This window comes from Eublepharis macularius, chromosome 8 (genome assembly GCF_028583425.1).
Source record: "Eublepharis macularius isolate TG4126 chromosome 8, MPM_Emac_v1.0, whole genome shotgun sequence".
Taxonomy (NCBI): Eukaryota; Metazoa; Chordata; class Lepidosauria; order Squamata; family Eublepharidae; genus Eublepharis; species Eublepharis macularius.
Window position 1 is genome coordinate 17486997 of NC_072797.1, and position 16346 is coordinate 17503342.

The window sequence follows — 16346 nt, forward strand, 5'->3', positions numbered from 1 at the left end:
CTCAACGTGAGATGGACAAAAGGTGTGAATGGGCCTTGATGACCCAAAAATTGTTGGAAGGGGAGAGCCATCAGGTTCGCTGAATAGCTCAGATTAGGAAAGCAGCGTCGAGGAAAGGGATGGCCAAGGTTAGCCAGGAATTCTTGGGAAACCTCTTTGTTCTAGGTATGTGTCACTCTCTGGGGCGAAGGGGTATCGGCTAGAGCCAGTTTGGTGTAGTGGTCAAGAGCAGGCGGACTCTAATCTGGAAAGCCAGGTTTGATTCCCTACTCCTCTGCTTGAAGCCAGCTGGGTTAGCCTCAGCTCTCTCTGAGCTCTCTCAGCCTTACACACCTCACAGGGTGACTGTTGTGAGGATAATAATACACATTGTAAACCACTTTGAGTGGGCATTAAGTTGTCTATTACTATTACTATTACTATTACTATTACTATTACTATTACTATTACTATTACTATTACTATTATTCCCCCACCCCTTACGACTCACATTCTGGTAATTTTCCAGCTCCCACCAGGCTGGCAACCGTTCCGCCTTGCTAAGCAGTGCCATGTGCTTATGGCATAAGAGGAAGGGGTTTATGATAGTCCATATCCATAAAGTGGCCTATTGCAGTGTGAGGGGTGGGTCTGACTGCTAACAGAGGGAGTGCAGGCATCATGGTTGAGTAGGGAGTTGCGCCCCCCCCCCCCGAATCCACAGGCCCTAGCAACTGCTTCACTCACCAGGTGCTGATGTGCCTGGCATCAACACATGGACTGGAGGCCTCGGCCATCCCAGAAAGAATAAAAGACACCTCCCCACCCTCTGCTGGCTCCTAATCCTCCCTTCCTTTCTCTCAGCCCTACCCCCAAATTGGGCTCAGTGGCAGAATATTTGCATTGTTCCCATTTGAAATTTCATTGTAAAGGTTAACTTCACATCACAAGAGCAGGAAGTGTCCCCTATCTAAACCCTCCCAGAGCTCTTGCACTCCTGCGTGTCCTACTCAGTTCAGAGGGAGGAGCATATCTATGCAAGTAGAGGAGTGCAAACATGGGTTTGCTTCTTGCTTTGAAATGAATGACGCAGCGCATGTTCCATCAGCGCATGTTTAGCACTCTCTTGCCTGTCCAAGCAAATGAAGGCTGCTTTGGGTCTGTCCAAGTGGCCTAAAAGAGCTTAAACAAACAAACAAAGCTTGACAAACATGTAATTTCACTCTTCAGTAGCATCATGTTCATTTGAGTTGATGCTCTTGGTACACTTTGCACGGCACCACTTTCAAGATATTGCCTCCCTTTGCAATATATCCAGCATATGCATTGGTAACATAGGAGACAGCCACAAAACTGGCTCAAAATAGAAAGAGGGGCAGGGAATATGTATATACAGGAACTCCACAAAAGCCCTTTTACTTTTCAGTACAAATGTTGGGTATCAACATCAACACCCTATATTTTATTTGTTTGTTTGTATATGTTATTTATAGTCTGCCTTTCTCACCGAGACTCGTCGGATTACACAGTGTGAGTTACTACAGTCAGTTTCAAGGACATTTCAATAAACAACATAAAAGGGTCTATAAATGCAAATTCGCAAAGATTTAAAACCAGCAGAAATCCGATAGAAAGTTGAAGAGATGTTGAAATAAAATACAACTAATTATAAGACTGACAAATTAAACAACAATATAAAACTCCCCTGTAGGATCATACCTAAAGCGACAGATAGCACATAGTACACTGCCTCTCTAATGGGAGCTGGTGCCTCAACAGGACTAGAGGAGTCTCCCGCTGTTTTAAGATTTCCCTCATTTAGACTGGGGTGCTTAAGTAGATCTGATATTGGGGTGGATTCTAACCTTATTCTACTATCTCACCGAGCAATACTTGAAGCCTTCTTCCAGCCAAAGGAGACTTCCTCCAATTTAAGTAGTTCTTCCACTTCCAACAACCTCTTAAATGGGAGGAAGGCTCCTTGGGAGATGTTTGGATCTATCACAGCCATACAAACTGAGCTGTAAGCAGCAACGGGAATGATAACTAAGGGTTCATAGGTGGGGCCTAAGGTCACCAGATCTCCTGCTATGGTAAAAGACCTCCTGCTAGCAGCCCTCGATTTCTCACCACTACTTGGTAGAGCAAGAGGGGGGAAACGGTGGGAAAATCAGTGTTACTTCAAAATCATAAGAGTTCTAATGGAATCCTAGAGCGTCGCCCTGATGTGATGATGGCAATTCAGGGGTTGTGCCAGAAGTGACATCATACTGTCAGAACAAAAGCAATTTGAATTTCCCTGCCCACACTGAGCTTCCTGCTGGTTGCCAGAACTTGACTGGCAAGTCTATTGGTGTTCCACTGTGTATATCATGCCACAGGCAGTCCCTTCTTTAAAACCACAGTTCTCAAAGTGTGAGAAATGGCTGCCTCCCAAAGGACACACAAGAAACTGCTATAGGAAGCACGAATGCCTAGCAAACAGATGCGCTGAGCAGTGATCAAGGATGAAAGAAAAGACCAGTGTGGTTACTGGTAGGTATTGCTAGGAGCATCATGGAACTTGCCCTGGATTTTCCTTCTGAGAGATTCCATCTGCATCGGATTCCTTCTAAAATGACACTTTCTCCCTGCAGTAAAAGGCTTTGAAAATGTTTTCATTTGCATACTGGTTAGCACTCCCACTGCATTAGGGGTTTTGTAGTCTAGAGGCATGAACATTGTACATATATGCTTTATTTGTGAGAGAGAGAGAGTCTGATGCGAGAGATGTTTTCATTATTTTTATTTACTGTCACTTTCACACGTTTATTACATTGATGGATTATGTAATAACAAAAAACTTCTTGTTGAAAAGCTTTATTGTATAAAAAACTTTATTGTGAACGTCAGCTGTTAGATGCTTTTGATTACTTCCATCTAGTAAGCCACGGGTCCCTGAGGAAGTCCTGACGAAAGCTGCTATTTAGCTGGCCGCAGTTAGGACCGTCAGTGGCGCCTCAATTTTGGAGATGGAGGTCCAATTGGAAATACATAGAGACACCTGTAAGAAAACGAAGGAAAGTTTTGTTTTTTTGGACCGCTCCTCCCTCGCAACCTACGGAGCACATACTTTGATTTAAAGCGACAGCATTGAGGAAGCAACCAGAAGGGGGTCCTAGTCACCACTCCTTTTTCTGTGAAAGAAAGACGTTGTATTGCTGAATGAATAAATTGGTGGTCTACTTGCATGAAGTTACAGTATTGCAGTATACTCTTGTACAAGATTGTATTGCCTTTGCTATATATTTGTAATTTTTGATATGAAAGGACTGGAGTAATTGCATTGTTTATTCTGGAATACACTTTGATAAATTTCTAATATGTATTCTTGGTGAATTATTGTTGGATATCGGGGTGAATTGGCTGAAGCCAGCACGGGGCATGTGAAAGTGACAGCCCCATTCTCCTGCCGCCCATAAGTGGCAGGTGAAGGGGGCTGTCTGTTTCAAATGCTCCGTGCTGGCTTCACCCAATCAGATGAAGCCTGTAGGGGATGTTTTGAAACTGACAGACTTCTCCTGCTGCTTTGGGGTGACAGGAGAAGGGGGCTGTCAGTTTCAAACACCCTGCACCGGCTTCAGAAGCCAGTGCCAGGCGTTTGAATTCCATGATCCACGAACCACGAACTGATTCGTGAGCTGGGAAAAGTTTATGGAGGTTCATGGTTCGTGGAACAGCGATGAACCACAAATCACGTGGTTCATTCCCCCCCCCCAGTTCATGCCCATGTCTACTCACCATCAGCAGGGGCTTGGTAAACTGGAGATTTCCAGATTTTAAACTAGTCCTGGGCCATTTCCACACTACTCACCTTCATCCGGAACGCTGCGGAATGTCGCAAAAAACCCGCAGAAGATAGAGTCTTTTCGCATGAGTTTTGCGTGATGTCGCACAAAACTCGTGCAAGAAGACACTATCTTCCGTGGGTTTTTTGCGATGTTCCGCAGCGTTCCGGATGACGGTGAGTAGTGTGGAAATGGCCCCTCTAGCTGTCTCTTTAATATCAACAGACAAAGCAGAGCATGCAAATATTATGTTATTTAACTTCATGTCATGTAAATCTTTATGGATTTATGTATAGATTTATGTCTTTAAAAAAAAACATTTTAAAAATCTAGGCCGCCTTTCTGCCATACGGCCACTCAGCATGCCCCTTTGCTTTCCTCTCAAATGCCACAGGAATAGCTATATTTCTTTGCAATGGTGAGAAAGACACAACAAAATATGCCACTGGGGAGACAAACAAATGCACTGAGAATCACACTGTGAGTACCAGATGGCGCAGGGACAGTTCCTGCATCACTTCATGTGGGAGGAACCAGAGTACACTGGTAGCATTCACTCTGGGGAACGCTGAAGGTCCCAGACCAATTGTTGGTATCACCATCTAATAATGTCGGGCCTGGTCCACATGTACACATTTATCAGGAACTGGACTCTTAGTACAGATTATTAGATTAAAAGTAAAAAGTAACTAGTGTAACAATTGGTTCAATATAATGCTGTACGTGGAATTACTTTTGAAGAGTGAAGAGAAATTTCAGCTGCATGTACGAGGTCTACACGTGCCAAGTTAGTCAATATGGAAATATGTGAAAGGCATGAGAGGCGGGGCTGGTATACTGGATGAGTGGGGCAGTGATCCAGTATCCCCACTGCCCCTAGGGCCAGACTGTCACTGAAATAGAGGGGTCCCACCCAGCTAGGGGTGCCACTTGCCAGCTCTAGCTTGGGAAATCCCTGGAGATTTCGGGGCTGGAGCCCGGAAAGGGCAGGGTTTAGGGACGGGCGAGGTTTCCACAGGGCATTATGCCACGGAGTCCACCTGCCAAAGCAGCCATTTTATCCAGGGGAACTGATCTCTGTAGACTGGAGATCAGTTGTATTTCTGGGAGATCTCCAGCCATCACCTGAGAAGAAAAGTTTTTCAGGACTGGTTGGATATATTAATTAATTAATTAATTAATTAATTAATTAATTAATTAATTAATTAATTAATTAATTAATTAATTAATTAATTAATTAATTAATTAATTAATTAATTAATTAATTAATTAATTATTGTTTACAGCAATGGAGATTGTAATGGAATGTATCGCTGATGTATAGAGGATATAGGACTATGTGACTGCTTTGGTATTAGATTGGAATATATATATATATATATATATATATATATATATATATATATATATATATATATATATATATATATATATATATATATATATATATATATATATATATATATATATATATATATATATATATATATATATATATATATATATATATATATATATATATCTTTTGCACTTGCACTTCACTTTTGCACCATAAGAGTGAATATATTGTCAGTTCTAGGGATGACAACCCATGGCAGATAGATCCCCAAGCCCCTCACAGCAAGCAATCCCATGCATTGGTTGAAAGATTTTTATTTAGGGATCCATTCAGTTCATGGGTACATCCATAGATGGGAAAGTTGGCAGGAATGATTATTCAGGCAAAGGCACTATTGATATAGGGAGTACTATTCCCCCCTCCCTTGGAGCAGTTTGCATTTAGGCGCGAAAACCTAAGAAGTTATGTGAAAACACAATAGCTTAAAAAAGGAAGAATATTACAACAATGTCCATCTGCTCTGTACATTGGACAAACCAGCCAACCTCTGTGCAAAAGAATAAATGGACACAAATCTGACATTAAGAATGGCAACATCCAGAAACCAGTGGGAGAACTTCAGTCTACCAGGAAATTCCATCAAGGACTTAAAGGTCACTGTAGTTTAACAGAAACCTTTCTAAAACAGAATCCAATGGGAAGCTGCTGAATTGGAATTCATATGTAAATTTGACTCAGTTAGACTTGGATTGAATAGAGACTATGAATGGTTATCTTATTATCAGAAGTAACAGATTTCATTATCAGAAGCCAACTGATCCCATTATCAGAAGCTACTGATTGCATCTACTCCCCCCTCCCCTCTCCACCTATATATATCTGGCCAGTTTCTTCATACCCTCCATGCATCTGACGAAGAGAACTGTGATTCTTGAAAGCTTATGCTACAGTAAAGTTGGTTAGTCTTAAAGGTGCTACTGGACTCTTTTCTAAAGAAATCAAAGTCTCTCTCTCCCCTGTGAAACGGTTACATTTCTGGTTGCAGCTGCAAGGTCAGTGAAGCATATTTTCAGAGATAACAGGTTAGTTACTTGTTCTGTGAAATCAGCATTAGCAAGGCACGTTCGGGTTTAGGCATGACTATGTTACTACATTACAAAGTACCACGATATGAGCATGCATGAGATCAATACATTAGATCAGAGAATACATAAATGGCATGGGTGTGTGCATACATGACATATATATTGAATTGATAATAATTGTGTATATAGTTTCCTTACCCCTGGGCAGTTGTGCCTCTCTTTCATGATTACGTTGTAACAGGAGTAGTCCCTCCCTGGATGCTGGCCCCCACCCAGCCCATCTGTTCTGCAGTATCTTTTATTCCATTGAGAGTTAGGCTTGCCAGGCCTCCTGCAATGGCAGGAGACCTCTGCAGGCAAGCCCCATTGCCCTCCACCACTCCAAGCAGCAGTGGGAGAAAATAAAATAAAAACCAGCAATGTCACTGCCCATAGAGTTTCCAGCGATTCCTAGAGCGACCCTTTGTCACTTCTAGGTTAGGGTGACGCTGTGACATTGGCAATGTCACACACATGCCTTTTTGTCCCTGCCCTCAGCCCTCAACCATTTTGTACTCCTTTTGGAGAGGAGGGACACTCGAGAATGTGGGAATGATGATCTATCCTCTCCCTAGGAAGGGCTACCAAATCATCTCCCCACCACCGCTATATCAAGGCTTTCGATCCCTAGATTTATGCTATATTTAAATATTTGTAAATTATTAATATTTATTATTAATAATTATTTATTAATAACCCTTTGAAGCCCAGAATGCATTAGGAGGGCTGCTCTAAGCCATTCTGAGACCATAGACTACATATGGATTTAAGTTACAGTAATAAATAATAAATCGGCCATTATCTAGTCCATTGCTTATTGCGTATGTACTTATAATAGTGAACTGACTTACAGAATTGTTGTAAGGATTACTGTGATGATGTCTCCAAAAGTCCTTGAACATAATAAGAACAACAACTTTTGATTTATATACCACCCTTCAGGATGTCTTAACACCCACTCAGAGCAGTTTACAAAGTATGCTATTATTATCCCCACAACAAAACACCCTGTGAGGTAGGTGGGGCTGAGAGAGCTAGAAGCATTTACAAACAAATAGCATTATTGGCCCCAGCTCTTGCCCTTTCCCTGTCATTGCACGTCTTCAAAAGGACCACCTCAACTTCTGAGAGGTTTTATGTAATACATTACAGTGAATGTCTGATATTTGCTCAGTGTTGACATCACATGGAAATAGTGCATAAAGGTATGGAGTGAAGAGTGTCCTCAAGTCATAGCTGACTTATGGCAACCCTTGGTGGGGTTTTCATGGCAAGAGACTAACAGAGGTGGGTTGCCATTGCCTGTCTCTGTAGCCCTGATCTTCATTGGAGGTCTCCCATCCAGCTACTAACCAAGGCTGACCCTGTTTAGCTTCTGCGATCTGATGAGATCAGGCTCACCTGGGCTATCTAGGTCAGGCTGCATAAACGTGCAAAATGAAAAGGAACATATAAGGGGCTTGCAGCCCTGTCCTCTTAGCCCATGACTTGCGGCTTGGACAAACTGGCCCACTGGATCAGCCCAAGACATAGCCAGTTGTTTTTCTTGCTTTTATTTAAATGGCATATTTTCTATTGTTTTAAGCTTCTTTGAGCCTCATCAGGGAGAAAGATCAAGATGCGTAGTCATGTTAGTCTGTCTGTAGCAGTAGAAAAGAGCAAGAGTCCAGTAGCACCTCTAAGACTAACAAAATTTGTGGTAGGGTATGAGCTTTTGAGAGTTACAGCTCACTTCTTCAGATATCTTCAGGCATCAAATGCTGAACATTCACTATGAGAAATGAAAGTAATAGAATAATAAGTTTATAAGCAGGAGTGAACTGTAAATGAACCTAAGTGTGTGTGGGGGGGGAGTACTTTGTAAAATAAGATCCAAAAGGTTGACGCTTGTGTGCACCATCTTTGACCTCCAAATTCATTTTTAAAGATAAGTTGGACTGAAGTTTTGTACTCTTCTGAAATTAAGTTGAACATGAAACACAGACCCCCTTTCCCCTCCCCAAAATGATTAAACTCATATGCACAAAGTTTCTCTATCATTTCATGAGATAATTATTGTAATTAGCCTCTTAATTTGAATCTAGAAGCAATTTCCTTTCCTTCCTTTCTATCCCTTCTCCCCCCACTTTCTTTTTTTCTTTTTTGGAAATCTAAATTAATTCCCTGGGAAACTGATGAGAATTTTTCAAACTAGAAATAAATGCCTGTAATAAATCAAGAGATAAGGGAACGGCAGAGATTATTCTGCAATTAAAGTTTACAAAATTAATTCCATTTAAAATCCTTAGAGCTTAATGCCAAAAAAAAAGAACACCCAGTAGCCAAGTCTCTGCAAGAAGCCCATTTAGAAATTTTGGGGAGAGAAAAAAATGAAGAAGAGGAACAATTCTGGAGAAGTAGAGACAATAATCAATATTCATTTGCACCTTACTAATCAAAGAAACTTCAGTGCTATCTTTCTCAGTGTGACATTTACATTAAACAAAGACACAGAAAGTGCCCGACATGATGTCCCGCACAAGTAGAGTCTGGACAGGTGACTGGGAGTTGAATGAGCATCCTTCAGTTTTACCCTGATGCATGCAAATTTCATTAGCTGATAATTAAAAGGAAATTATACAGACATTACATTTACTGCCAATGGCATAAGTGATGAAGCTATATGGTGCAACAATTTAGGATCCCTTATTGCTGTTCTTTTTTTTGTCAATTTGGTTACCAAAGAAACCAAGAATAAATAATGTACTTGGTGGCTCTGCAAATGAAGCATTGATGTGTTGCTAGGCTGTTAAGGCTTAATGCCGTTGCATAAAACAATAATGTTAAACATTATTAGTTTTTTAATTATGTCAGTTAATTAGAATTGCTCCTGTTAATTGCCTATGATTCATCTCCAGATTTTTTTAAAAGAAGAGGAACTTTGGGGAGGAGTTCCCAACTCTCCCAATACTCTAGGTTTTTTTTCAAAAATAGGTACAAAGGATACCATGAAAGAAGCATGACTTGACCAACTGGCCCACTGCAAATGTAATTTTGAAGATCTGCTAACCAGGGTTAAAGGAGCAGGAAAAACAGGCTACAGACATATTTGTTTGTCCTTTGTCTCTGCTCACGTCTCTTTCCCTTAGTAACGTGCCCCTTATTGGCATTAACTGTAGTGTAGGATTACATCTGCACCGTCGTCAGCACTGGTTGATGTTAACTGAGGTTTGCAAGTCAACTTCAAAACCCGGTTCAATACTAAACATGGTTAGAATAGGCTAGGGGCAGAATTGGTGCACCAGGATCAAAACTGTGTATCCTGGATCATATTCAGAAGAGTGGTGGAGGGAGAAGGAAAGCGTGAACTTACATCCTAGTCCAATCTCTTAATCAACATTTATTTTATTCATTTATTTAGAAAGATTTTATATCGCCTCTCCAGGGAACTTTCCTTGGGTGGCTTACAAAATAATAATAATACAACAATAAAAACAAAACATTAAAAGTTATTCATTAAAATCCAGCATTAAAAACCCAGCCACTGCATAAAAACATAGATGATAAAATCATAGACCGGCTGAAGAACTTACAATAACCATTTTCAGATTAAAACACACTAAACTGGTGTTAAAAGATCAGCTCTTTGACTAAAAGCCTGGATGAACAGAGAAGATTTGGCCAGACACCTACAAGAGAGCAACACAGGCAGCAGGCATACCTCAAGGGGAACGGTTTAATGTGCAGCATTGTATCGGTGCCTGGCTATGAGTTAAGCTTATTATTCCATAACTCACAGAAAAACGATGAATACGGAATTATATCCACCAATAATGAAGTATTGTTTTCATTAGAAATATTAATGATCTTCAGAGTTCTGCTCTGAGTAATTTGTGCTGATATTCTGTGCATTAATTTTGATTGAAAATCATTCTTACAGCCTAACTCTAATGATTCTGTCATCTCAGAATATTTTGGGGTCCATTGCAATGGGGAGAAGACTAGAAGAGTGCATGTCAAAATGTTGATGCTGCCCCCAAACCAATGCTGCAGGTTGTGGTTCTGGAAAGACACATCAGTATGAGTCTTAGGCAGGGGCAGAGCATGTACTTGGCATGCAGGAGTTCCCAGGTTCAAATCTCCAGTTAAGGGGGCCAGGCAGTAGGTGATATGACAGACCTCTGCCTTAGACCCTGGAGAGCAGCGGCCAGCCTGAGTAGGCAATGCTCAGGAGTAGAGATGGGCACGAACCACATTACGAACTTCAAAAACCCACAAAATTGGCGATTGCGCAATCTGGTGGTTCGTGATTGTCCACGGCCAACGAACCAGCGTTCGAGAGATGCCTGGTTCGGTGCGTTTGGCGCGGTTCGGGAAGCCAGACAGTCAGGCGCCAGCAATCAATTCCCCTGGCAATGGAGCCGGGGGAATGCCTGAACTCTGTCTGCGCTCCTTCTGTCGCCCTGGAAACCTGAATGGAAGCCCATCTTACCTTGATTGGCAGGTCTTCCTTCCAACCACAGAGCTGCAAAGTGGTTACAAGTTGGGAGAAGACACCCAGGGGAGGGAGGGGGAAGGGGGTGTTCTTTAGCCATGGGCACTCCAATCTCATCCCTACAAACCCTGATAGGCAGCTCTGACAGCCAAACACAGACCTCCTGCATTGCTCAGTGGGACCTGTGTTTATAAATAGCCGTGGGCTCCCAGGCTGGGATTCACTTACAACGAGCAGTGGAGTGGGACAGAGCTCTTTCTTGCCACTTGCTAGCCTTTGGGGAGAGAGACTGAAAGTATAATTGAGCTTGGATTTTTGTGGGAGTTTCCTGTGGGCCTTGGATTGGAGAGGGTATAACTCCAAGATCCCTTTTGCAATCTTGTCCAAACTTGAGTGGTGGCTGTAGGAGAGCCTGCAAAAGACTCCCCGGGAATATGGGCTCTCTAAGCGCCATGGGGGCCGTCCCATGCCCCACGAACCGTGAACCACAAACCAGTTCGGCAACAGGAAATGTCCGTTGCAGTTCGTGATCTTGGGATCATCGTTGGCACCGAACCATGAACCGCTGGTTCGTTAAATTTTTTTGGTTCGTGCCCATGTCTACTCAGAAGACAATCAAGATATGATACTCGATAGTCAGTATCAATGCTGATCTGATTCAGTATAAATGTGGTTCATATTATGATGATTCAGTATATGGCAGCTTCATATGCTCACATATATTCATACAGATAAATCCTATGAACATGCTTGATCCAATTACTTGATTTCTTTTCTCCAGTTTTCCCAATATAGAAGCCTTCTGTTATGGACCACACCTTTGTTTGCTGTTTGGCAACTATCCAGAAATAGCTGCCCCCCCCTTTCCATCTGATGACAATAAAGCTATCAAAGCCTGCTGAAATAGCCTGGGTGTTTCCTGTCAAATGCTCTTGACATATTCATGGTGGGTGGAGAGTGCCCTCAAATCATAGCTGACTTAGGGCTACCCTTGGTGGAGTTTTCATGGCAAGAGACTGCCAGAGGTGGTTTGCCATTCCCTGGCTCTGCAACCTTGGCCTTCGTTGGATGTCTCTCATCCAATTACTAACCAAGGCCGACCCTGCTTAGCTTCTGAGATCTGACGAGATCAGGCTTACCTGGGCTATCCAGGTCAGGGCAAAGACATATTCATACCTGGCTGTTTGAACGTGAAGGGAAGAATTTGCTGGGTGCAAACTTGAGTTATTGTACCATAATTTCAGCATATCTAGCCGTTTCCACTTTCTCCAATCTGTTAATTAGTCCCCCCCCTCCAACCGCTCCTCGGCTGAGCACCTGTGCAAAGAATAGACCATATTGTAGCACAGAATAAAATGCAAACAGACATTGTTTATAACACATAATCTTTGGATACAGCTTGACACTACTAAGGTGACAAATGTTTGGTTCAACTAGATGTGTCAGAAATAAGTGTGTATTAGCAGGTTGATTAACTAGCTATTCCATTGCTAAATTTAACATCTATTGTTGCTAGCAGAAAATTCTTGATGGCGATGAAAGATTATCTAGCTTTGATAGGAGCTTTGTTGTTTTTAAGTTTTTTTTTTCTCCCAGCAATATGTTGTTGCCAAATTGCAAGCAAGAGGAGTTTAAAGCAGATATAAAAGACAGGATTTGCCATGGAGTCCCTAATTTTCTTTGGAAATTCCAAAGGTTATGTAGAGTTAAGTCTTAGGAAGGAAAAAAATGGCAAAGATAATTCCATTGTCATTTGTGGGATGCTCAACTTGGAATGGACTCTATGGCTGAGTTCAAACATCACATGAAATCCTGCTTTAATGAAACTAACTAAGGTTACTGTGATGTTCTGAACATGGGCCGCTCCACTAAGTGTGGCTGCTTCCACGGGGGGCGGGGGGGTATTTTTCCCCAGTGTGGCACTCCCCAAATTTAATAGCAGCTTCCATATGGATCATTTGTGAACACGACTTATGGGCCTACCAGAGCTTTCCCCTTTGAGACGGTTCAAAAGAAAACCTCCACTGATCAAGCGCAAAGGAGAAGCTGCAGTGTGGCTATGTAGGGGGGCATCCATGTGGACACAGCCTGCAGCAAATACAGGGAGGGGGGAAGACCTAAGCTCCACCTTCAAAATGGCAGAGTTAAGCTTTGCTTCCTCCCTTAGATTTTTAAGGGCTTCCCCCCCCCCCTTTTCCCAACTGTGCTGCACCGCATCGCTCAGCTAGGAAGGGGGAAGAGGGAGCTGCCAGGCCACGCTGGGGCCTAGCACAATCTCCGTAGCATCTGTGTCTTGCGCACAAATACTACAGTAATAAAAGGGGTGAGTGGGATGAAGCAGGGGTGACAGCAGCCAGTTGCTCAGGATCAGGGTGTATGGATGCTGTTTCCACCCACTCCCATTCCACTTGCTGCCACTATGGCATGAATGCATTTCCATGCCTCCATGTAAAAGCAGACTAGGGATGATATGAATTTGAGTTATTAATTACCAATAGGTCCAGTTCAAACATAACTCCAAATTATAGTTTATTGATTTTAAATATCGTTTGTTTGTGAAACCAAAATTTGGCTTCCATTCAAACTCTTGTTTGCATCAGCAAAGACTGGTTTCATTGCCTCAACTCTTCCTTCCACCTCTCTGCAGAGACCTGACTGGCATTTTGTCTAGGGCTGTCAGACAAGGCTAGCTAACTGGCAGAAGACTCACTGTGGTAGGGGGACATTGCTAGCAATGTAAAGTCATTGCCAGCAATGCTCTAGCATTTGGACAAAATTCTATGGTTAAAAAAGACTTTAACCATAGAGTTTTGGCCAAATGCTAGAGTGTCCCAGTGACACACTGATGTCACTTCCAGTTGTACAGGAAGTGACATCAGCACAGTGGGATGCTGACAATCCCCTCTCCCATTCCTCTCCCATTGTTTTCCTGTTGCTCGGCTGAGTGGTGGCAAGAAGGGCCCACTGGGAGTGGGATATCCTCTGCCCCAATGGGAACTTCGGAAGACTACTCTTGGCTTTCATTGCATTGCAATGAGGACAACAGCAGGGAACAAATGAGAATTAAGCAAGGATATCTACATTTACACATTACCTGAATGACTGTCACGCTCATAGGAGTCGCAAAATTGTTAGGATTCTTCCATACCACAAAGAAAGCAGAATTTGGGAGATTGTGGCATGGTATTGCTTTCAAAGAAAACCTCATGTTTATTATGAGATGAAAACAGTCTTGTGGATTGTACCATGTGCACTTTGAACAAATGAATCAGCTCCAAAAACAGGTCTTAAAGAGCAAGCCTAAGCAGTTCTACTCAAAAGTAAACTCCATTTTATTCAATGAATTTTACTCTAAGGAAAGTGCTCGTAGGACTACCGCCTCAATGAACATTCTTTCTCTGACATGTTCTTCTGTATGGAACATTCTAGAATTCTTGAAAAGATACGTTCTCCATTTTACTGAAAGATACTGATGGGAATACTGATTCGGATTTTGGAAACAAATCCTGTGGATTATTTTCAAAGGAAAAGCCACTCTACTCTTTCCTACTTCTACAAATGCAGCAATCAGCCCCTTTTCATAGTTTAATCCTGAAAAGTTAATTTTTTAGAATGATAGAGATGTTCCTGTCTACACATACTTGTGCACGTTCCATCTCTAGGAATCTACGCTTTTTCTTCATCAAGTCCAGTAGATTATTTGCAAACTACTGCTAGATTTACGTTCCATTTTTTTCTCCAAAGATGCTTTTTATTCTTTATTTTATAATCTGGTTGATTGGCAAAAAATTGACTGAGCATAAGTATAATCACAGTTGATTTTGCTTGTTGCTGATTCAAAAGCTATATTGAGTAGCACAAACGATCCATTTCATCCCATTCTTCCAAGATTTTTTTTAAATTAAAAAATCCCTTAGCTTTTATCATGTGCTAGTATTTACATTACAAAGGTCCTGATTCCCTCTGTGTATGATGGTACAATCCAAAGTTTACTTCCTTGTTTAGAATACAAGCTAGAGGATTAGAAACTTTTCTTTAAAAAAAGAAAGAAAGAAAAATATTCAAGATATTGAAAAAGAAATTGGCCTGGATCCAAAGAATGCAGGCACTGGTTCTGCAAGCCAAGGGAGCTTGGGAGCTTGTGTTTCTTAAACAGCACGGCAAAGGTGTTTTGAAATTAAGGGTGTCTTGAAAGATGTTTGTGAGATAGAGGAGGGGGTCTTTTATATAATCGAATATTCATTTCCCCAGGTGAAGGTTAACGTAATCCTATTTATGTAACAACAACAACAACATTCTATTTATATACCACCCTTCAGGCCAACATAGAGCAGTTTACAAAATGTGTTATTTTTATTCTCAAGACAATCACCCTGTGAGGTGGGTGGGGCTGAGAGAGCTCTGAGAGAGCTGTGACTAACCCAAGATCACCCAGCTGGCTTCAAGTGGAGAAGTGGGGAATCAAATCGCCAGATTATAGTCCTGCCGCTGCTAACCACTGCACCACACTGGCTCTCATATGGAACTTTGCTCATGTCAAGTGCTGGTTGTACAGCTTGCCTCTGGAAAAAAAGATCTTAGTGTCATGGTTGAACAACGCAAGCAACCTCAGCATGCCAAAAAGGGGAAAGGTGGTAAAGGTAGCATGGATATAAAGGATGGGGAATGCTTCTGCAATCTGCAGTTAACTTTTAGTCTGCAGTCAAAAGCACAATTTAGCCATGCAGTAGTTTGAGTGGATTGGATTGCTTGCCCACCTGTTAAACTCCTTCATTTTGTGAGGTAATTCGGGGTTTTGGCTTGTTAATATGCTGCCCCTCTTCTGACAGCTCCATTTTCCAAACGCTGGATTGCAATCTCTCTCTCTTTTTCTGTCAGTCTTTATACCTTTTCGTCTAAAAACAAAGAGAAACAAAGATCCTAATTATACCCACAACGATTATTCTCTGAAGAAGTTCCCAGTAATTAAATTTTAAAGAAAGAAATTATTTAATGAGCTTTTTTTTTGGTGCGGTTACAGCCAAGCAATACATATTCATGTAGATAGTGATTAAGATGAAACAGTTCTAATTTGAATGACTTGATAAAAGCCCCTACTTCATGACTGTGTTTTTTAATAATTGTGTAATTACACAGAGAAGGGTCCCTGTAAATATCACTTGTTTCTGAGGAGAATGGAAGGCATGGAGATGCATTCTTTCAGAAGAAAATCTTCAGTATTTTGAAGCTGTGTTTTTATGTCAGCTAAAAAGCTAATGCGTGTATCTGAATTTCTCAGAAACGTGGAAAATATTTCCGGGGGAGCCCCAAAGCAGGTGCGCAGTTGCCATTGGCACCTGAAGATCTAAGGCTGTCGTAGAGGGCAGGAATGAGGTTTTTACTCTTCTCCTGTGTATGACTGTGTATTTAGTTCCCCGCTCTCTAGTTCCGTTTCCTAACCTTATCCTGTAACCTGTTACTGGACTAAGGTTTCTCAGTTCAGATGATGATGATTTTCCAGAGGTTTATTCTTACCAGGCAGCCAAACACATTTTGTGAGGTGGCTCGGGGTGTGTGATATGCAAAGGCAACTTATTTGTTTGCAGTTAAACATGTGTGAGTTA

At 41.7% G+C, this 16346-nt stretch overlaps 1 long non-coding RNA gene across 1 annotated transcript in view; it reads right to left on the bottom strand.

Moving 5' to 3' along the window:
* Positions 1–2782: 2782 nt before the first annotated feature.
* Positions 2783–16346, bottom strand: part of LOC129335199 (uncharacterized) — a 35758-nt gene continuing 22194 nt past the window's right edge. Inside the window, exons 2-3 of the long non-coding RNA XR_008597572.1 lie at positions 15501–15638; positions 2783–3022 (exon numbers count right to left, since the gene is read on the bottom strand). This is a non-coding gene — a long non-coding RNA (uncharacterized LOC129335199). The remainder of the gene's footprint in view (positions 3023–15500; positions 15639–16346) is intronic.